The sequence below is a fragment of the Schistocerca cancellata genome, chromosome 11 (assembly GCF_023864275.1).
Source record: "Schistocerca cancellata isolate TAMUIC-IGC-003103 chromosome 11, iqSchCanc2.1, whole genome shotgun sequence".
NCBI classification, from domain to species: Eukaryota; Metazoa; Arthropoda; class Insecta; order Orthoptera; family Acrididae; genus Schistocerca; species Schistocerca cancellata.
Window position 1 is genome coordinate 154,088,308 of NC_064636.1, and position 16,441 is coordinate 154,104,748.

Genomic DNA, 16,441 nt, shown 5'->3' on the forward strand with positions numbered 1-16,441 from the left:
TCAAATGGGAACTGCTTTATCTGTGGAGTACTTTACACTTGAAGATGCAATCATCATTAGAGCCGCATCTCCTTAGGAAGTATAACAGTTATATTTTTACGTTGTTCCAGCCATTAGCAGTACCATCATGGCAAGGTCATACACCAAAAAACTAAAAAATCTAGACTGTGGCCATTTTAATTACTGAGAATGGTCTTTGTCAATAAAATGGTTTTCAGTGGATGGGAGCAAGATTTTACATATTTTTAGGTATTTGCTAATACGGGAATACATGTTTCCTGCTGAATTTCCAGTATCATTAGGTGATGATTTTTTTAGTAAAATTATGCAATGCTTTAATGCTGTCTGGACTTATGGAAATTCTGGGATGGTACATAGGTTGACATTTTTTTTATGATCACCATCTTTACGTCACAGAGTTGGCTTTACAACCTGTTCCAGAAATTAGCCTGTCCTTGGGCATCTACATCCAAGGCTGGTTCCTACCAGTTATGCATTTTTCCCCTGGCTTTGTTTCCAGTGCTGTGCAGGGACAGTTTAGTGACACCACTGCCACCTCAGTGCCTCGGAGTTCCCACGATTTTCATTGTAGGTTTACTCCCCAAGGTTCTTTCACTTTCTCCACAGTGGGGGCTATTACCTGCCACTGTTGAGACCTTTTTTCATAGTATCTAATCCTTCAGGAAATTCTTCACGTAAAAACAAAAAAAAAAAAAACAAAAAAAAAAAAAAAAAAAAACTTGAAACTTCAATGGCACTGATTCTGGATTTCTGAGCAATGTCCACAATTTTTTTTATTATGTTAAATGCTTCTGTTATCAATAAATATTGCACCTGCATGCTGCACAACTGTGATTCACATTCCCTCCTCATTTCTACTGGAAGTTATAGACCAAATACAGCCTTGCATCCATGCTCTCATGGAGGTGAACCTCCCAGTTTGTTCTACCAAAATTACAAGTCCCACTCTCACTGTAAACCACTACCCTTAACAGAATAATTAGATAGCTTTATTTTTATCCACCTTTGCACATAATCAGCTATACATCACACAGAAGTAGTGATCACATTATACCTGCTAGCATAACTATCAGTCTGCAGTAAAGAAATCTTACCTATTACATGGTGTTATCTGGAATATGGAGTGCGATGGGGAAGTCTCAGGTGTCTTGAGACAACTCCCTGGAAGTAACTTTGAATGTGGTGTTTCTTCTCCAATGTTAAAACTTCCACCACCACTCGAATCTATAAAAACAGCTCACACCTGGAAATGAAAAAAACAATAATATTATAATGATAGTTATACTAACTGGAAGCTAGTTATTTCATAAAATGTGTCTTTCACTCTAACAGTAAAAAGTAAATGACTGAAGACAACAGATTGGAGTAATACCTCAACAAAATTTTATTGTGTCGATCTTTTGAATAGAGGAAATCATTTTTGGAGGTTCTTATAAACTGACACACTGTTTTAAATTAATTTTATGAGAACAAATTAAGCAAAAATTGTAAGCAATGACATTAAAATGCACTGAAGAAGAAAAGTCTGAGAAATTTGAATGAGAATACTGTGAAAGGACTGTTGAACTGTGAGTGTACCTAATGTATTTAATAAACTCTGCTTCAATTTAGAAATTGCCCAACACATTATAAACATGTGAATAAATTACTGCTGCTTTTATCTTCTGTGCTAGAATCTTCACAAATCCAATTGTTGCAATGCAATTATACAAAAGCTAAATGCAAAGCATTAATATACATAGCAAAGAGTTTGCCTTTACATATGTCTGCTTGTGTCTATGTGTGCGGGTGGATATGTGTGTGTGTGTGTGTGTGTGTGTGTGTGTGTGTGTGTGTGTGTGTGTGTGTGCGCGCGCACATATGCGCCAGTGTATACCTGTCCCTTTTTCCCCCTAAGGTATGTCTTTCCGCTCTCCGCTCCTAGGACTGGAATGACTCCTTACCCTCTCCCTTAAAAACCACATCCATTCGTCTTTCCGTCTCCTTCCCTCTTTCCTGATGAAGCAACTGTGGGTTGCAAAAGCTTGAAATTTGTGTGTGTGTGTGCGTGTGTGTGTATGTGTGTGTGTTTGTGTTTGTGTTTGTTATTGTCTCTATCAACATACCAACACTTCCGTTCGGTAAGTTACAGCCTCTTTGTTTTTAGATATATTTTTCCCATTTGGAATGTTTCCCTCTCTCTCTCTCTCTCTCTCTCTCTCTCTCTCTGTTGGCATTTGGGCATACTCATTACTTTACTGCATTGTACTTGCCATCCTAGCAACAACATTAAACAAAAGCACTGAGATCAAAATGAACACTAGGGCAAAGATGTAGTCTTTCTCCTCCATTGGCGAGTTTGTACACTGAAGAAACAATGAAGGAAGTAAAAGAAATGTACAGAAATGGGAATAAAATTCAAGGAGAATTGATTTCAGTAACAAAATTCGGTGATAGCATCCCTATCTTCTGTGAAATTGAAGAAGAATTAAAGGGCCTGTTGAATGGGGTGAATAGTAGACTGAGTAGGAAGGAATTCTGCCACCCTGGAAGCCTAGAGTATGTAATGAAGAACATTAACGCAGACAACATAGTCTTCCTCGCTAAAAGAAGTTTCCTAGTATCAAATATATATGTCAATTTGAGAAAAAAATTATGAGAATTTGTATCTTGAAAACTGCATTGTACAGAAGTGAATTATGGACTGTGGGACAAATGGAGATGTAATGAATTGAAGTGTTTGAGAAGTGGTCTTAGAGCTGGATGCTCAAAATGAAATGGACTGATAGGACATTCAAGAATTGAGGGTACTGGGTGTAAGTAGTATGCAGATACAAACATTTATCACAAACAAGAAAATAGTGCTAGACCACATCAAACATCATGAAGTAAGAGAAATGGGGTGGGGGCCTACAGAGAGAGAGAGAGAGGGAGAGAGAGAGAGAGAGAGAGAGAGAGAGAGAGAGAGAGAGAGAGAGATGCTGATGGAACAGTTGGCTAGGTCTGCATATGCGGAGGCCATACAAAGGACTGGATCAATTTGCTTTAAACAATCACACAATAATCAAGACCACTGGGAAAATTTATTTTGTAGCTCCCACCAACTCATGCCTGGCAGTGCCATCATCGGCACATTGCAGGACCATTTTTAACATCCGAGTTGTTAGTGGCTGTATAAACAGTTTTAATTTTTCATAAATCAACATGCAGTCTACCACTACAGATGAGCTCTTACTAAGATTCTTACAACTGAAGTCTCCCATAGATGACTACAATGGACAGAGGACCATAGTTTACATTAAATATAATTCTTTGCTAAAAATGAGACTGACATACAAGTGTTGTAATGCCCCACATTTAAAAAAAAAATCCATTAATATACATAGACAAATGTCAATGTTGGTGTTTCACATTTGATGTTTGTTCTGTGCACCTGTGAAGTTTCGAACCATTCTGGCAGATGGAAGAGCCATATTACAGTGTCAAAATGGCGTCTACATATGACTCACATTACAAGCAGCATACTGTTATTGACTTCTTGTATGCAGAAAAAGAAACCATGATGAACATTCATAAATGTTTAAGTGGAGTGTATGGCGATGCTGCAGTTGATAAGAGTATAGTTAGGTGTTGTGTTTACGAAAGTTACCCCCTCAAAAAATGGAGAAAAAGAGGTCCATGATCAGATACACTTGGGACATCCCGTCACAGACACTGATCCAGATATGCTGAATTGTGTAGATGCCATTATTCGTGGTGACCAGCACAACACAACTTGACAATTGGCTCTATGTTTGTCGGTGAGCCGTGGAAGCATGTCTGCAATGATATTGCATCTTCAAAGAGGTGCTCACGGTAGGTACCACAAATGCTCACAGTAGACCACAAGGGTCAAAGAAATGCCATTTTATCTGAATTGTTGGAGAGTTTTGAGGCTGACGGAAAGGCCTTTCTGTCACGGATCATTACAAGGGGCAAAAGCTGGGTGCACCACTTTGTGCTGGAAACAAAAAGGCATTCCATAGAGCGGCATGATCCTCATCCACCACAGAAGAAGAAATTCAAGACAACCCCCACTGCTGGAAAAGTCACGGTGACAGTCTTCTGGGACTGTGACATCATTTCTGTGGATGTGATGCCAAGAGGATCAACCACCAATTCAGAGGCATTAGTTAAGACTGAATAAACTCAAGAACCGTCAGACAAGAATCCTGCACAACTCTTGCTCCAATGTGATAATGCATGCCCCACACAAGTCTGAGACTGTGGGAACACATCACCAAATTGGGTTGGACAGCACTGCCTCACCCACCCTACGGTCCAGACCTGGTACCCTCAGACTTCCATCTCTTTGGGCTGCTTATGGTTCTCTGTGGGGAACACTCTTTGAAGATGACAAGAGTGTCAGTTGTGCAATGAAAAAATGGCTGAGCCTACAGGACAAGAGCTTTTACCAGCACAGAATACAAGCTCCTCAACAATGATGGAGACTACGTAGAAAAATAGGACATGGAAAAGACATGTTGAAGTACATTGTCACCAACTTCTGACTATTGACAATAAATAAGCTCTGAGAAAAAAAAGTGGGGTATTACTTATTGCACGACCCTCGTAGTAATGTCACACAATGTGAGCCACATATTGGAATATTTGATACCACACCATGCACACAACTGAGCCACATTTTTTTTAAGTTTGCAAATTCTCTGAAGACTTTATTTATTCATATATGCGAACTGCTGACTTATGTGTTATGCTTAAATACAAACAATGATGTAGTTGCACAATGGCTTCATTTACTTGGCATGACCAAGTTAACGTCAGATGTCATCACAATGTGATGTAAGAAGCATCAGGGAAGCACCCACTGAAGCAGTATGTGGCTAACAATAGCTACAGAATTCTTTAGCAAAAAGCAGCCAAATGGTTCTTTCACAATAATGGCCAGAGCTGATGGAGCAAGAGTTGCTACCCAGGCCAAGCTGGAGGCAAAGCTACCTCACATCTAAGTCTCACCACCGCCAACTGCAACGAACATTGCTGATGGTGGACACAGAGCTAAGCTGGAGTAATGCCAACTGCGGTTTTTGCACAGCCTTGGCAGCACTAGTCTTCTCTCCCCCTACGTGACAAGAAACATTGGCCTTTTAAAACAATGAGGCAACAAGCTGGCATAAAACATCAAACTGGTGCCTTCCAGATGGAACGCCACCTGCTGGCTGACTTCCTTCAGCTGCAGGTTTTATACTGGAGCGGACCATGGTTCACACCCCTACATGACTAGCTGCCTTGCTTGAGCATGCTCTCCTGCTGCTGATTTGCCCAAAGTGACACACTACCTCTTCCAGCCACTGTCGCTGGGGGTCACAGCTCGAATGCACACGTTCAGGTGCTGGTTGTACTGACATGTCTGCCAGTGCTGGCAACAGTCACAGCACACCACAGCCTATTTGCACTGTAAATTGGCTGTGCCTTTGAGGACTGCACACTGAGATCAGCATCTTTGATGCGCACCAGGGCCACAACTGCCGTAAACTGATCAATAAACATGTGACAATTTTGTGCTCTTGATTTATCAGAAGATAGCAACTTGGTTGTTAATCACCACTTCACTGCAACCATACCCACAGTGCAGAGCTGAATGCTATCCTGACCTATAAAAATGGCTCTTCCTCCCACCACAAAGGTGAAGTCCACTCTACAATATTATTACTCAATTACGTCAAAAGCACATCTTTTCGCTATATACACACTATCACATTAGCAGTTTATATGAAATTTCAAGAATGAGATTTTCACTCTGCAGTGGAGTGTGTACTGATATGAAACATCCTGGCAGATTAAAACTGTGTGCCGGACCCGGACTCAAACTCAGGACCTATGCCTTTTGTGGGTAAGTGCTCTACCATCTGTGTTACCCAAGCACCCTGTCCTCACAGCTTCAGTTCTGCCAGTACGTGAGTCGTGCTCGGGTAGCTCAGATGGTGGAGCACTTACCAGCGAAATGCAAAGGTCCCGAGTTCAAGTCTCGGTCTGGCACATAGTTTTAAGCTGGCAGAAAGTTTCATATGAAATTTCATTCAAGAACAAGCATGCTACATTAAAATATCCAACCTTGTATTAGGCATAAATGTCAATGAAAAATTTAAAGCAGCAATTATATGTTAAAGATTTAATATTTCTAGACCATTCAAAATATTTATATTGCAAATTTGAAATGAAAATTGAGTAATCAATACATAAATCACGATGTGCCCTATTTGTTTCATAATTAGTTTTAGTAATTATAACTTTATTAAAATTGTAGTATCAAAAATAAGTGAACTGGTTTTTAGTGTTAGAAATATACTTAAAGATGGGCGGCTGAGTCCGCCAAACCAGTTCACAAAAATATACAGTTTTCTGTAGGACATGAGTCAGTTACAGTGTAATTGCAGTTCAAGTTTTTTCATTAAAGTTCAATCAAAATTAAAAGTCATTTGTTTGACAGTTATTTAGAATATCACAGTTATGTTCCACTTTATCAAAACCTGGATACATGGAGGCTACAGTGAAAAGATTATATCCCCCCAATATCAATGTGACAACAAACGTGCAAGGTGACTACTATTATTTATTTTTAGTATCAACCATTTTATCAAATTTGTGATATGCTTCAGTCTCATGTATTTCAAAGAAGCAACACACAACATAATAAACTATAATTTTTACTATGGCATTGGAAGGTGGCTGCATTAAAACATGTAACTTCACCATCAGTCCATCAACAGAGTAATGGATAATCAGAGGGTATTGTGTTATGATTCAAGTGGAAGAAGAAAAAGCTTAATTGGTCATGAACCTATTACTTAGTCCATAACAAACAAAACCAATAAGCACAAAATGCCCAGCAGAAAATACTTCAGAAGAAACAGTGAAGAACATTATTACATTAAACTTCCTGGCAGATTAAAACTGTGTGCCCGACTGAGACTCGAACTCGCAACCTTTGCCTTTCACGGGCAAGTGCTCTACCATCTGAGCTACCAAAGCACAACTCACGCCCGGTACTCACAGCATTACTTCAGCCAGTATCTCGTCTCCTATCTTCCAAACTTTACAGAAGCTCTCCTGCGAACCTTGCAGAACTAGCATCCCATAGCCTAACACTTCTCATTTTGAGGTTAGAACTCCAGTAAGTGTATGCACTGGTGGAAGATATCCACAGAACCTCATTGTGGTGCTACCAGAACCAGCTCCAGTCACAATTATCTCATTAGCCGCAGTTGCAGCTGTAATTTTTTACTATAAAATCTGATAGTGTAGCAGATTAATTATCTGTGCTTTGGAAATGCAACACAACTTAGGAATTTCATGACATTTTCAGCTGAGGAATTCATAAAGGTGTACAAATTTTTATAGCCCTATCTTCTATCTGTAATATTTTAGATTACATTGAGTATTGATCATGCTCTGTTGGGAGGTGAAGGGCCTTAATTCAGAACCTATTACCTTTTATATCAGAAATATTTATTGAAACACAGGGATGGTACTTATGCATCTTTACAGTGATATTACTCTGTATCACAATTGAAATACCTACACTCCTAAATGAAGGGCAGTTTTTTTTTTTTTTTTTTTTTTTTTTTTTTTTTTTTTTTTTTTTTTTTTTTTTTTTTTTGCCGCGTGCATTTTGCCTCTTTCATTTATGAAGCCTCTCCACTGGCCATAATATATATCTCTTTTTAAACATAAAATAAATGTACTATGTAGTAGTTACAAATGTTACTACTTTTTCCTCTTATTTTTCAGATTAGTAACACCTTTTGTAGCACCAAATTTTATGGTATTAAATTATCGTTTGGTGTTAAGATTTCCAGCGTTGTTAGTCCACATATGTAGTTCATAAATAAAAGAAGGAAACTGTGTATGACACAAAAACAAAGTGACACTCATTTACTGTAGTTGCATAGATAGACCATAATACCATGAATTTTGAAGCAACTAAGGGACTATGGAAATTGGAGAAAATGGTGATAAAATCCACTGCTTTAGTTTTATCCAAATTGAGAAAGTTCTAAGATATTACATGAAGAACTAGACAGATATTATAGCCACTAGTCAAATTTTTGATGAGCTTCTGATTGGTGTTGCTTATGCCATCTGCTCGGCGGTACATGATTAGAAACACTGTGAGAAGACATACAGTCTCCACTATACAGGCAAAACAGACTATCTGAGGGAGAACCAACACATGTTCGATAACTCAGTTATTAAAAATTCATGTTATAAATAGACTTAAAAAATTTCTGGAGAATAAACCAAGCTGTACCATGGTAACAATTGTTGTCTTGTGTTCTAAAGACTGTCTTAATAGACACTTTGTATGTTACAATCAGGAAGCAGCAAGATAATTATAAATAGTTGCTTCTTGGTTATCAGGAATTTTGCATGTTTTTACTATGTGCTGCCTGTATTACACACTGTGCGGTATGTGGGAAGTGAAATGACAAATGACAGAACGTGGCTTCCAAAAACTTCTGACTAGATCTGCTGTGCTACGGAACTATCATAAACTTTCAATTCAATGAGGTTCAGAGTTATAGCCAATTCTCCATGTAAAACATACATCACTACTAATTACTGAACAATGTAAAATAATATTTATGAAAAGAATATGTTGCTACTCACCACAAACACAAGAAGCTGACTTGCAGACAGGCACAATGAAGTTAAGCTTTCAGACAAGTGCTTCTTCTGAAACAGAACACACACACAACACATGCACACATGCTTTCATGCAAGCACATCTCACGCACACATGGCACTGTCTCTCACTGCTGGGGTCCAGCTCCAAACTCTTCCTGCATCTGACAAATGCAGCACTCTTGGGAGGATGGTGGGGGAAAGGAGGAGACATGGGGTGGGGAGTGGGAGGGATATCAGAATAGCAGTGGGAGGAAGATGATGATGTGCTTGTGAGAACATGCAGGGTCATGGTGTGGACAGGATGGGCTGCTAGGTGAAGAGTCAAGAGGCTGTGTTGGAGGGGAGGGGGAAACGGAGAGGATAGAGCAGACAGAGAGAAAAGGAAAAAGACTATATGTGCACTGGTGGTATGTGTAGTGCTGGAATAGGAGCAGCAAAGGGAATAGGCAAGGGCAGGACAATGACAAGCAAAGGTTGAGGACAGTGAGGTTACAAGAATAATGAATATGATATAGAGAGATTTCCTACTAACCCAGTTCAGAAAAGCTGGTGTTGGTGGGAAGGATCCAGATGGCACAAGCTGTGAAGCTGTTGCTGATGGTAAGTACTCTGTGCTGGGCAGCATGTTCAGCAACCATGGATATTAGGTTGGGGATTCCTCATTTCAAGGTGGGACGTAGTCAAACCCTGGCATAGAACATAGTTCAGTTACTCCAGTCCTGGGTGGTGCTGAGTCATGAAGAGAGTGCTCCTGTGTGGCCGGGCAATGGATATGTGAGAAATGGTAAGTGTATGGAGAGACAAGGCAAGGGCAATCTGTTTCTGAACAAGGTTAGGAGGGTAATTTCGTTCTGTGTAGAGCCTTCCCATTTTTGGAGAGAGACTGCTCATCACTACAGATGGGACAACTGCATGTTGCTTGGCTATATGGAAGGGGCTTCTTGATATGGAATTGGTGTATGCTGTCAAAGAGGAGGTATTGTTGCTGGTTGGTAGGTCTGATGTGAACAGAGGTACTGATGTAACCAGTCTTAAGTTGGAGGTCAACATTGAGGAAGGCGGTTAGTTGGGATGAGGGTGACCACGTGAAGTGAATGGGGAAGAAAGTATTGATCTTCTGGAGGAACATGAATAAAGTGTACTCATCCTCCATCCAGATTAGAAAGATGTCATCAGTCAATCCGAACTACATGAGGGGTCAGGGATTCTGGGTGATTATGAAGGATTTCTCTAGATGGCCCATGAACAGTTTGGTACAGGATGGTGTTATGTAGGTGCCACTGCTGTACCATAGATTTAATTGTATATGATGCCTTCAAATAAGAAGTAATTGTAGGTGAGGATATAGTTGGTCATGGTGACCATGAAGGAGGCTGCAGAACTTTTATCTATTACAGATGAGTAATATTGTGTCTGTAATGAATAAAGGTTTCTTGAAACTACTGCAACAGTCACCTTTTGTTTTGTTCTTCAATTTCTTTATTACTCCATTACTGGTTTATAACTGCCTAGCGAATCATCAACAGATGGTAGATATATTAATTTTCTGCAGCAGGATGGACATTATATACGGCAATTAGTATCTGTTGGTTGGATGTAGGTGTTTTGTAAAGCATGTGGAATGTGTTACTTATGCTAAGTGTGTAAAGTGCAGTACAATTATTGTCGCTGTAAAACATTCTGTATGTTTTCAAGAATACTGTGTATATCAACATCCAACCAACCAATTGATGATAATCATTTTACATGACTCCCACACTGCTGTAGACAATTAATACATGTGCTACCTGATGATGAATCTTTAGGCAGTTCAAAACTGGTAATAGCATAGTTTAAAAAAATTAAACAACAAAAGGAAAGGCAACTGGCTGCAGTAATTTCAAGATTCCTTTAAGGAGGTTGTAGGTTGGGAGTCACTCGGGCATTAGGAAAGGTAGTATTCAAAAGCAGTAAGGCCTCCCCTCTGCCGATCCCCAGTTTCCCCAGCACAGCCTTTCGAGTCTGCACCCAGCAGCCCATCGTGTTCCCACCACATACCTGCATGCTCTCACGAGCAGCACAACACCTTCCCCCTCTCCTGCTCCCTTATCTCTCCCACCGCCAGCTGCATGCCTCCTTTTACCCTCACCACACACCCCAGACTGCTGCATAGAAGACACAGGGTCATTTCACAGTCAGGTCCCATAAGATGGAAACAGTAGCCAAGTGTGAGCGAGTTGTGTAGCGACATGCCTGTGCCATCAGATATTCCACACACTTTGAATTCCCAACTGAATATTATCACATCTTTTACTTCCTCAATGCTTTCATCTGTGGTTGTAGTCTCAGAGGTCCTGTGTCTGTATCATCTCTGAGGAAAGAGTAATCGTGCTGATTTTATGTATGATGATACTGTGTATCATAACCCTATCTGATAGACAAAGGAATAATGCATTGAACTTTTATGTCCAAATACTCACATGTTTGAAAAAGAATTTTGAAACAACATTCTCCTTATGTCCTTTTTTTTATTCTCGATTGTATTACACAATGTGGACAAAAACTCGGCAATAAAACTAGAGGAACCATAATTTTCACAAAGAGCATATGTTTGTAGCTCAACCTGTATCATATGGTGAATTATCAAGGAGCAATAACCTGGAGTGGGGTAGAGAAGGAGTAGAAGGGTATGGCTGCAAGAATAGGAATTAGTGCTGCTCGATGGAGTGTGCAGGGACTAAAGGTGGAAGGCAGGGCTGACAGATGCAGCATTGGGAGGCTGTGGGGTGAGAGAAAGGAGGGAGTGATGGGGAGTGGAAAGGAGTGAAGCAGAGAAGGGGAAAAGATTGATGGATGCACCAGCACAGAACAGTGCAGAGTGAGGGTGAGGGGGTCAAATTCTGAAGTGGTGACAGGACAGAGGGGATGGAGCAATTGGGTGGAGGGTGTGGCCACAGTAGTTTTCTGTAGGCTGAGGTCAGGATGTCTTCGGGAATGGGGAATGTGTTGTAAGGGTAACTTCCATCAGAACAGTTCAGAAAAGCCTGTGGTGGAGGGGTGGATTCACGTGTCCAGGGTTGTGAAGCAGTCATTGAAATGAACTATGCTAGGCACAGCTACATGTGGTGATGAGAGGATGGTCTACTTTGCTTTTGGCCACAGTTTTGCGGTGCCGATCATCCTGGTGTATGGATGGTTGGTAGTCATACCAATGTATTTTTACATTGTGCGATGATAGAAGCAGACCTGGTAGATGACGTGCCTGCTTTCACAGTTGGCTCAGACTCTGATGGAGTGGGACTGTAATAGGAATTGCTGTGTTGAAGGGCCGTGCTGGTCTTGCACCTGGACCATCCACAGGGATATGATCCCAGTGGCAAGGGGTTGGGACTGGGCATAGCATAGGTAAACTAGGACATTGTGAGGGTTGGATGACTGATGGATCACCACTTAGGAGGGGCTGGAAGCATATTGAGTACGATGTCCCTCATTTAGGAGCACAATGATAGATAATCAAAGCCTTTACAAAGGATGTGGTTCACTTGTTTCCGTCTGGGGTAGTATTGGGTGACAAAGAGAACCACTTTGTAGCTGGTTCTTGTGGATGGTGGGAGGACTGGGGTCTGTGGGGATATGGCATTGGGAAATCTGTTTGCAGACTAGGTCTGGGGGAAAGTGGTTGTCTGTGATGGTCTTTGAGAGACCTTCAACGTACTGGGCATGGGAGCTCCCATCACTGCAGGTACACCATCCCTCAAGTGGCCAGGCTGTAAGGGAGGGATTTTTTGGTGTGGAAGTAATGACAGCTATCAAAATGCAGGTACTGCTGGTGGTTGGGGCGATTAATGTGGATAGAGGTGTGGATGTTGCCATCAGTGAGGAGGGGATCAATGTCCAGGAAGGTAGCACACTCGGTTGAGTAGGACCAAGTGACGTGGATAGGAGAGGTGTTGAGGTTGTAGAGCAATGAGGATATGGTGTCTTGTCCCTGACTCCAGATTGTGAAGACATCATCCATTAACCTCTAACAGACCAAGGGTTTGGGGTTTCATATTCTCTATTCTTGAAATCATCCCAGCCTAAACCTACGGTAAGCTATTGCCCTCACACACTCTCCCAAACTCCCCTCACCTTCACTATGGGCTGCTCTCTGAGGTGAACCCATTGGTCTTTTCTGCTTCTATGCTCGTCTTTTCTCCTTCCTGCTTAACAATACTGCCCCCCGCCCTCCACACCACCCTCCCCCACAGACTACTAATGCGGTGCCTGGCAACCCTGTTCTGCACCTGTTGTTTCTGGATGCTCCACCAAGCAGTGCTGATTCCTCTTCCTCACGAGTACCCTCCTATTTGTTCCCCGCCCAGCTTCAGATTGTTGCTCCCATTCAATGTGTTTCAGTTCCATTCTGGCTGAAGTGGTTGGAGATAGCAGTCAAGTGTGTGAGATGTGGATTTGCTTGTGTGAATGTGCGTAAATTTTTGTTTTTCTTTTCTGAAGATAACTTTGGCCGAAAGCTTATTTGTAGCAATCTTTCATTGTGCTTGTTTGCAACTCATCATGTCATCCTTATGGTGGGTACTAATCTATCTTTTTTACAAAATTGTTGATATTCCAACCTGGACCTTCTAATGTTTAGTTATGCAACATCATTTGAAGTATATCATGAGAGTCAGGTCAGTTCGTATTCGTTTAAATCAAAAGAACTCTCTCTCATCGTACAGTTAATTTGCTTCTTATGTTCATGTTTAAAATACTGCACCAACAACCGTTTCTGCAAGGCAACTGATCAGTATGGTTAGTGAAATGTAATTTCATGTATTACTTGTTGCAAAATCAAACCAATGTCACAAGCAACAGAGCAGAATGAAATTACATATTACTACCATTCTGAGTGCCTCTACAGGAAGTTTATGGAAGACATTCAGACTGTACAAACAGCAGTGCCATCAGCCTCATTGCTTTTGAATAAAATCTTCAAATACAGGGGTTGCACACAAATATGGAAACACTACATGAAATGCAAGCCTGAACATAAATTTCGATGGTAGCCAAGCATGAAGTTTGACCACAAACTGCTCTGTGCAAAGCTCCACTCTTGGTCAGAACAGTGTTCTGTGTAGTTGTACTTGCATTATGCATGAGCTCAGTGCATTTGAACATGGCAAATTAGTGGTGCTCATATGGTGGGTGCTTCTGTAATCAAGATAGCCCAAGAGTTTGGTGTTTCAGGATGCACTGTATTGAACATTCACACCACAAACCAAGAAAATAGGAAAACATCAACTGCTGTCACAATGCTGATGAAAAGTGTGTCTTGAGGGATCACGATGGACCATCATCAAAGGGGGTTGTGATGAAAAAGAGGATAATGACAGCTGCAAAATGCCATTCCTGAGTTGAATGTCACACTTGGAACAACATAAAGGAAGCTCCATAGGCTGGGAACTGAAGGGCGAGCTGGTAATCCAAAACCAGAAATCAGTGACACAGATTAGTTTACAATCCAAGAGTGAAACATGGCAGAAGTTCCATGATAATCTGGCAGCCATATTGTTGTTTCCACAGGCCCCACAGTTACTCTGCAAGGTCACATTAATGCCAAGGATTGTGAGATCATATTGGCTGATCAGGTCCATGCCATGATTCTGGGATTTGTTTTCCAATGGTGGTGATGTGTCATCCTGTTCACAAAGCTAGTGTCAGCTAGGACTGATTTTGTGAGCATGAGGAGAAATTGCAGCTTCTCAGCTACCCGCCACAATCACCAGATCTCAATATGAGCCTTTCTAGTGTACTTCAGTGAAAAGGGTGTGTGATCACTACCAACCTCAGTCATTGTTACCTCAATTTGCAACTATTTTTCTGGTAGAATGGTATAAAATTCCCTTGAAAGCCATACGGAACCTGCATTTATCCATACTGAGACAATTGGAAGCTATTTTGAATGCCAATGATTTTTCTACACTGTGTTAGGCATTGTAGTATTTTGTGTTTTTGGTGTTCCTGTATGCCTGAAAGAGATGACAATCATTTCTTTCCTGATTTAATGCATGATTCCAGTTCAAGTTAAACACTTTACATAATTCACTCAGCTCGAACAAAATCTTTACAAGTTAGGGAGCAGCACCAGCATAAAACACTCTGGAGATTGCACATGTATTTCCGCTGTCCCACCCAAAGCCCGGCTTGAGCACTGAATGGGTCATACATTAAATTTTGTGTCATTGGTCATGTGCCACACAATGGAAATAACAGTTGGTTCCATATAATAAACCAGAACTACAACTATATATAAACATCAAAAAACAACTGCACTAAAAGAGTATGTCACACTGTGCAAAATATATGTGCTAGTGTTTAAGAAACGAATCTGTAGAACATATGTGATGTACCAACTGATATGAAAACATTTTAGTACCCAATACACAGTTTTCTTTTTACTAAAATTAGCCTCAGTCTTTGAGCATCTCAGAGTTGCTGTCTGGGTGATTTAAGGTAAACCACCACACAAATCTTGTCACAGGGAAGGCAGAGAGCAGAATTCATGTGTATTATAAGAATGCTAAAGAAGTTTAATTCACCTATGAATGAGATCACTTACAAAATCCTTGCCAATCAATTCATGAATACTGTTTGTCAAATACAGCACTTTACAAAATTGTTTTAGTGGTACACATAGAAAAGATTCGAAACAGAGCTGCACACTTCATCACACATTTGCTTAGCTGGTGTGAGTTCATTGCAAAAATGCTGCAAAAACTGGAGTTGGAGATGCTACAAGACAGACTATGTGCAGCAGAGAGCATTTTTTCTTACAAAATTCTGAGAGGTCCTATTTCAGGAGGAGCTAAGATAAATACTATTTCCTCCAACATACATCTCACATAATGACTACAATGCAACAACTACAGAAATCTTTCTTCCATGTACAATGGAGGGATAGAGTGGTGGAGGAGATGGGGTGGGGTATGGTACTGGTACACTACAAACTCTCTGCCAAACTTAATACAAAGGAAGAACAGATGTAGACATACATATGGAGGTAGACGTAGATGGTTAAATTACCACATTGAGGGACAGGAGTTACTGCAGTACATTCATCAGGTTTAACTGAAAGAGCACAACATTGCAGTTTGCTAGTCAGGAAAACAGAAAACAGGAAATTGTACAGAAAAGTTGTACAATCTAGGACACAAACTTCCATCTTCTGTCCTGTATCATTAAAGATTCAAAATTGTGAAAAGTAGTCTGAAAGTGCATCAAAATCAATATTTAAAAGGCATTCCATAGTCAATTTCTCCTCGATCAGTAGAGGCTACCTTGCAAAAAGGTAACTGATGATCAATTCTATGACAAGCGCAGGTGGTTGTTTTGTAAGTATGAGGCCCTCAGGGCTTTCTGTGTGATGGCCAATAAGCATAAATACATCTTGATCATGAACATCTTCTAAAAAGACATCAAATTGTTTATCTTAGATTACACAACTGATCCAAATTAGAGCCTTAAGATCAAATTATACATGAAAAGTTTATATACATCTCCAAATGGTTCGTACACAAAAATTTACTAAGACCATCACATATTTTTACTGTAACCAATATCTGTATATAACGCTGACTATAATGAGCCAGGTCACAGAAGAAGAGATCACCCTTCACCTTGTATCATATGTGATGAAATCTGGCACAGCAAGTAACAGAAATCAACCAAACCATCTGATACAATGGTTGTATGGAAGTGTATAAGTGCAAGACGAAGGAAGGAAGGAGTGAAT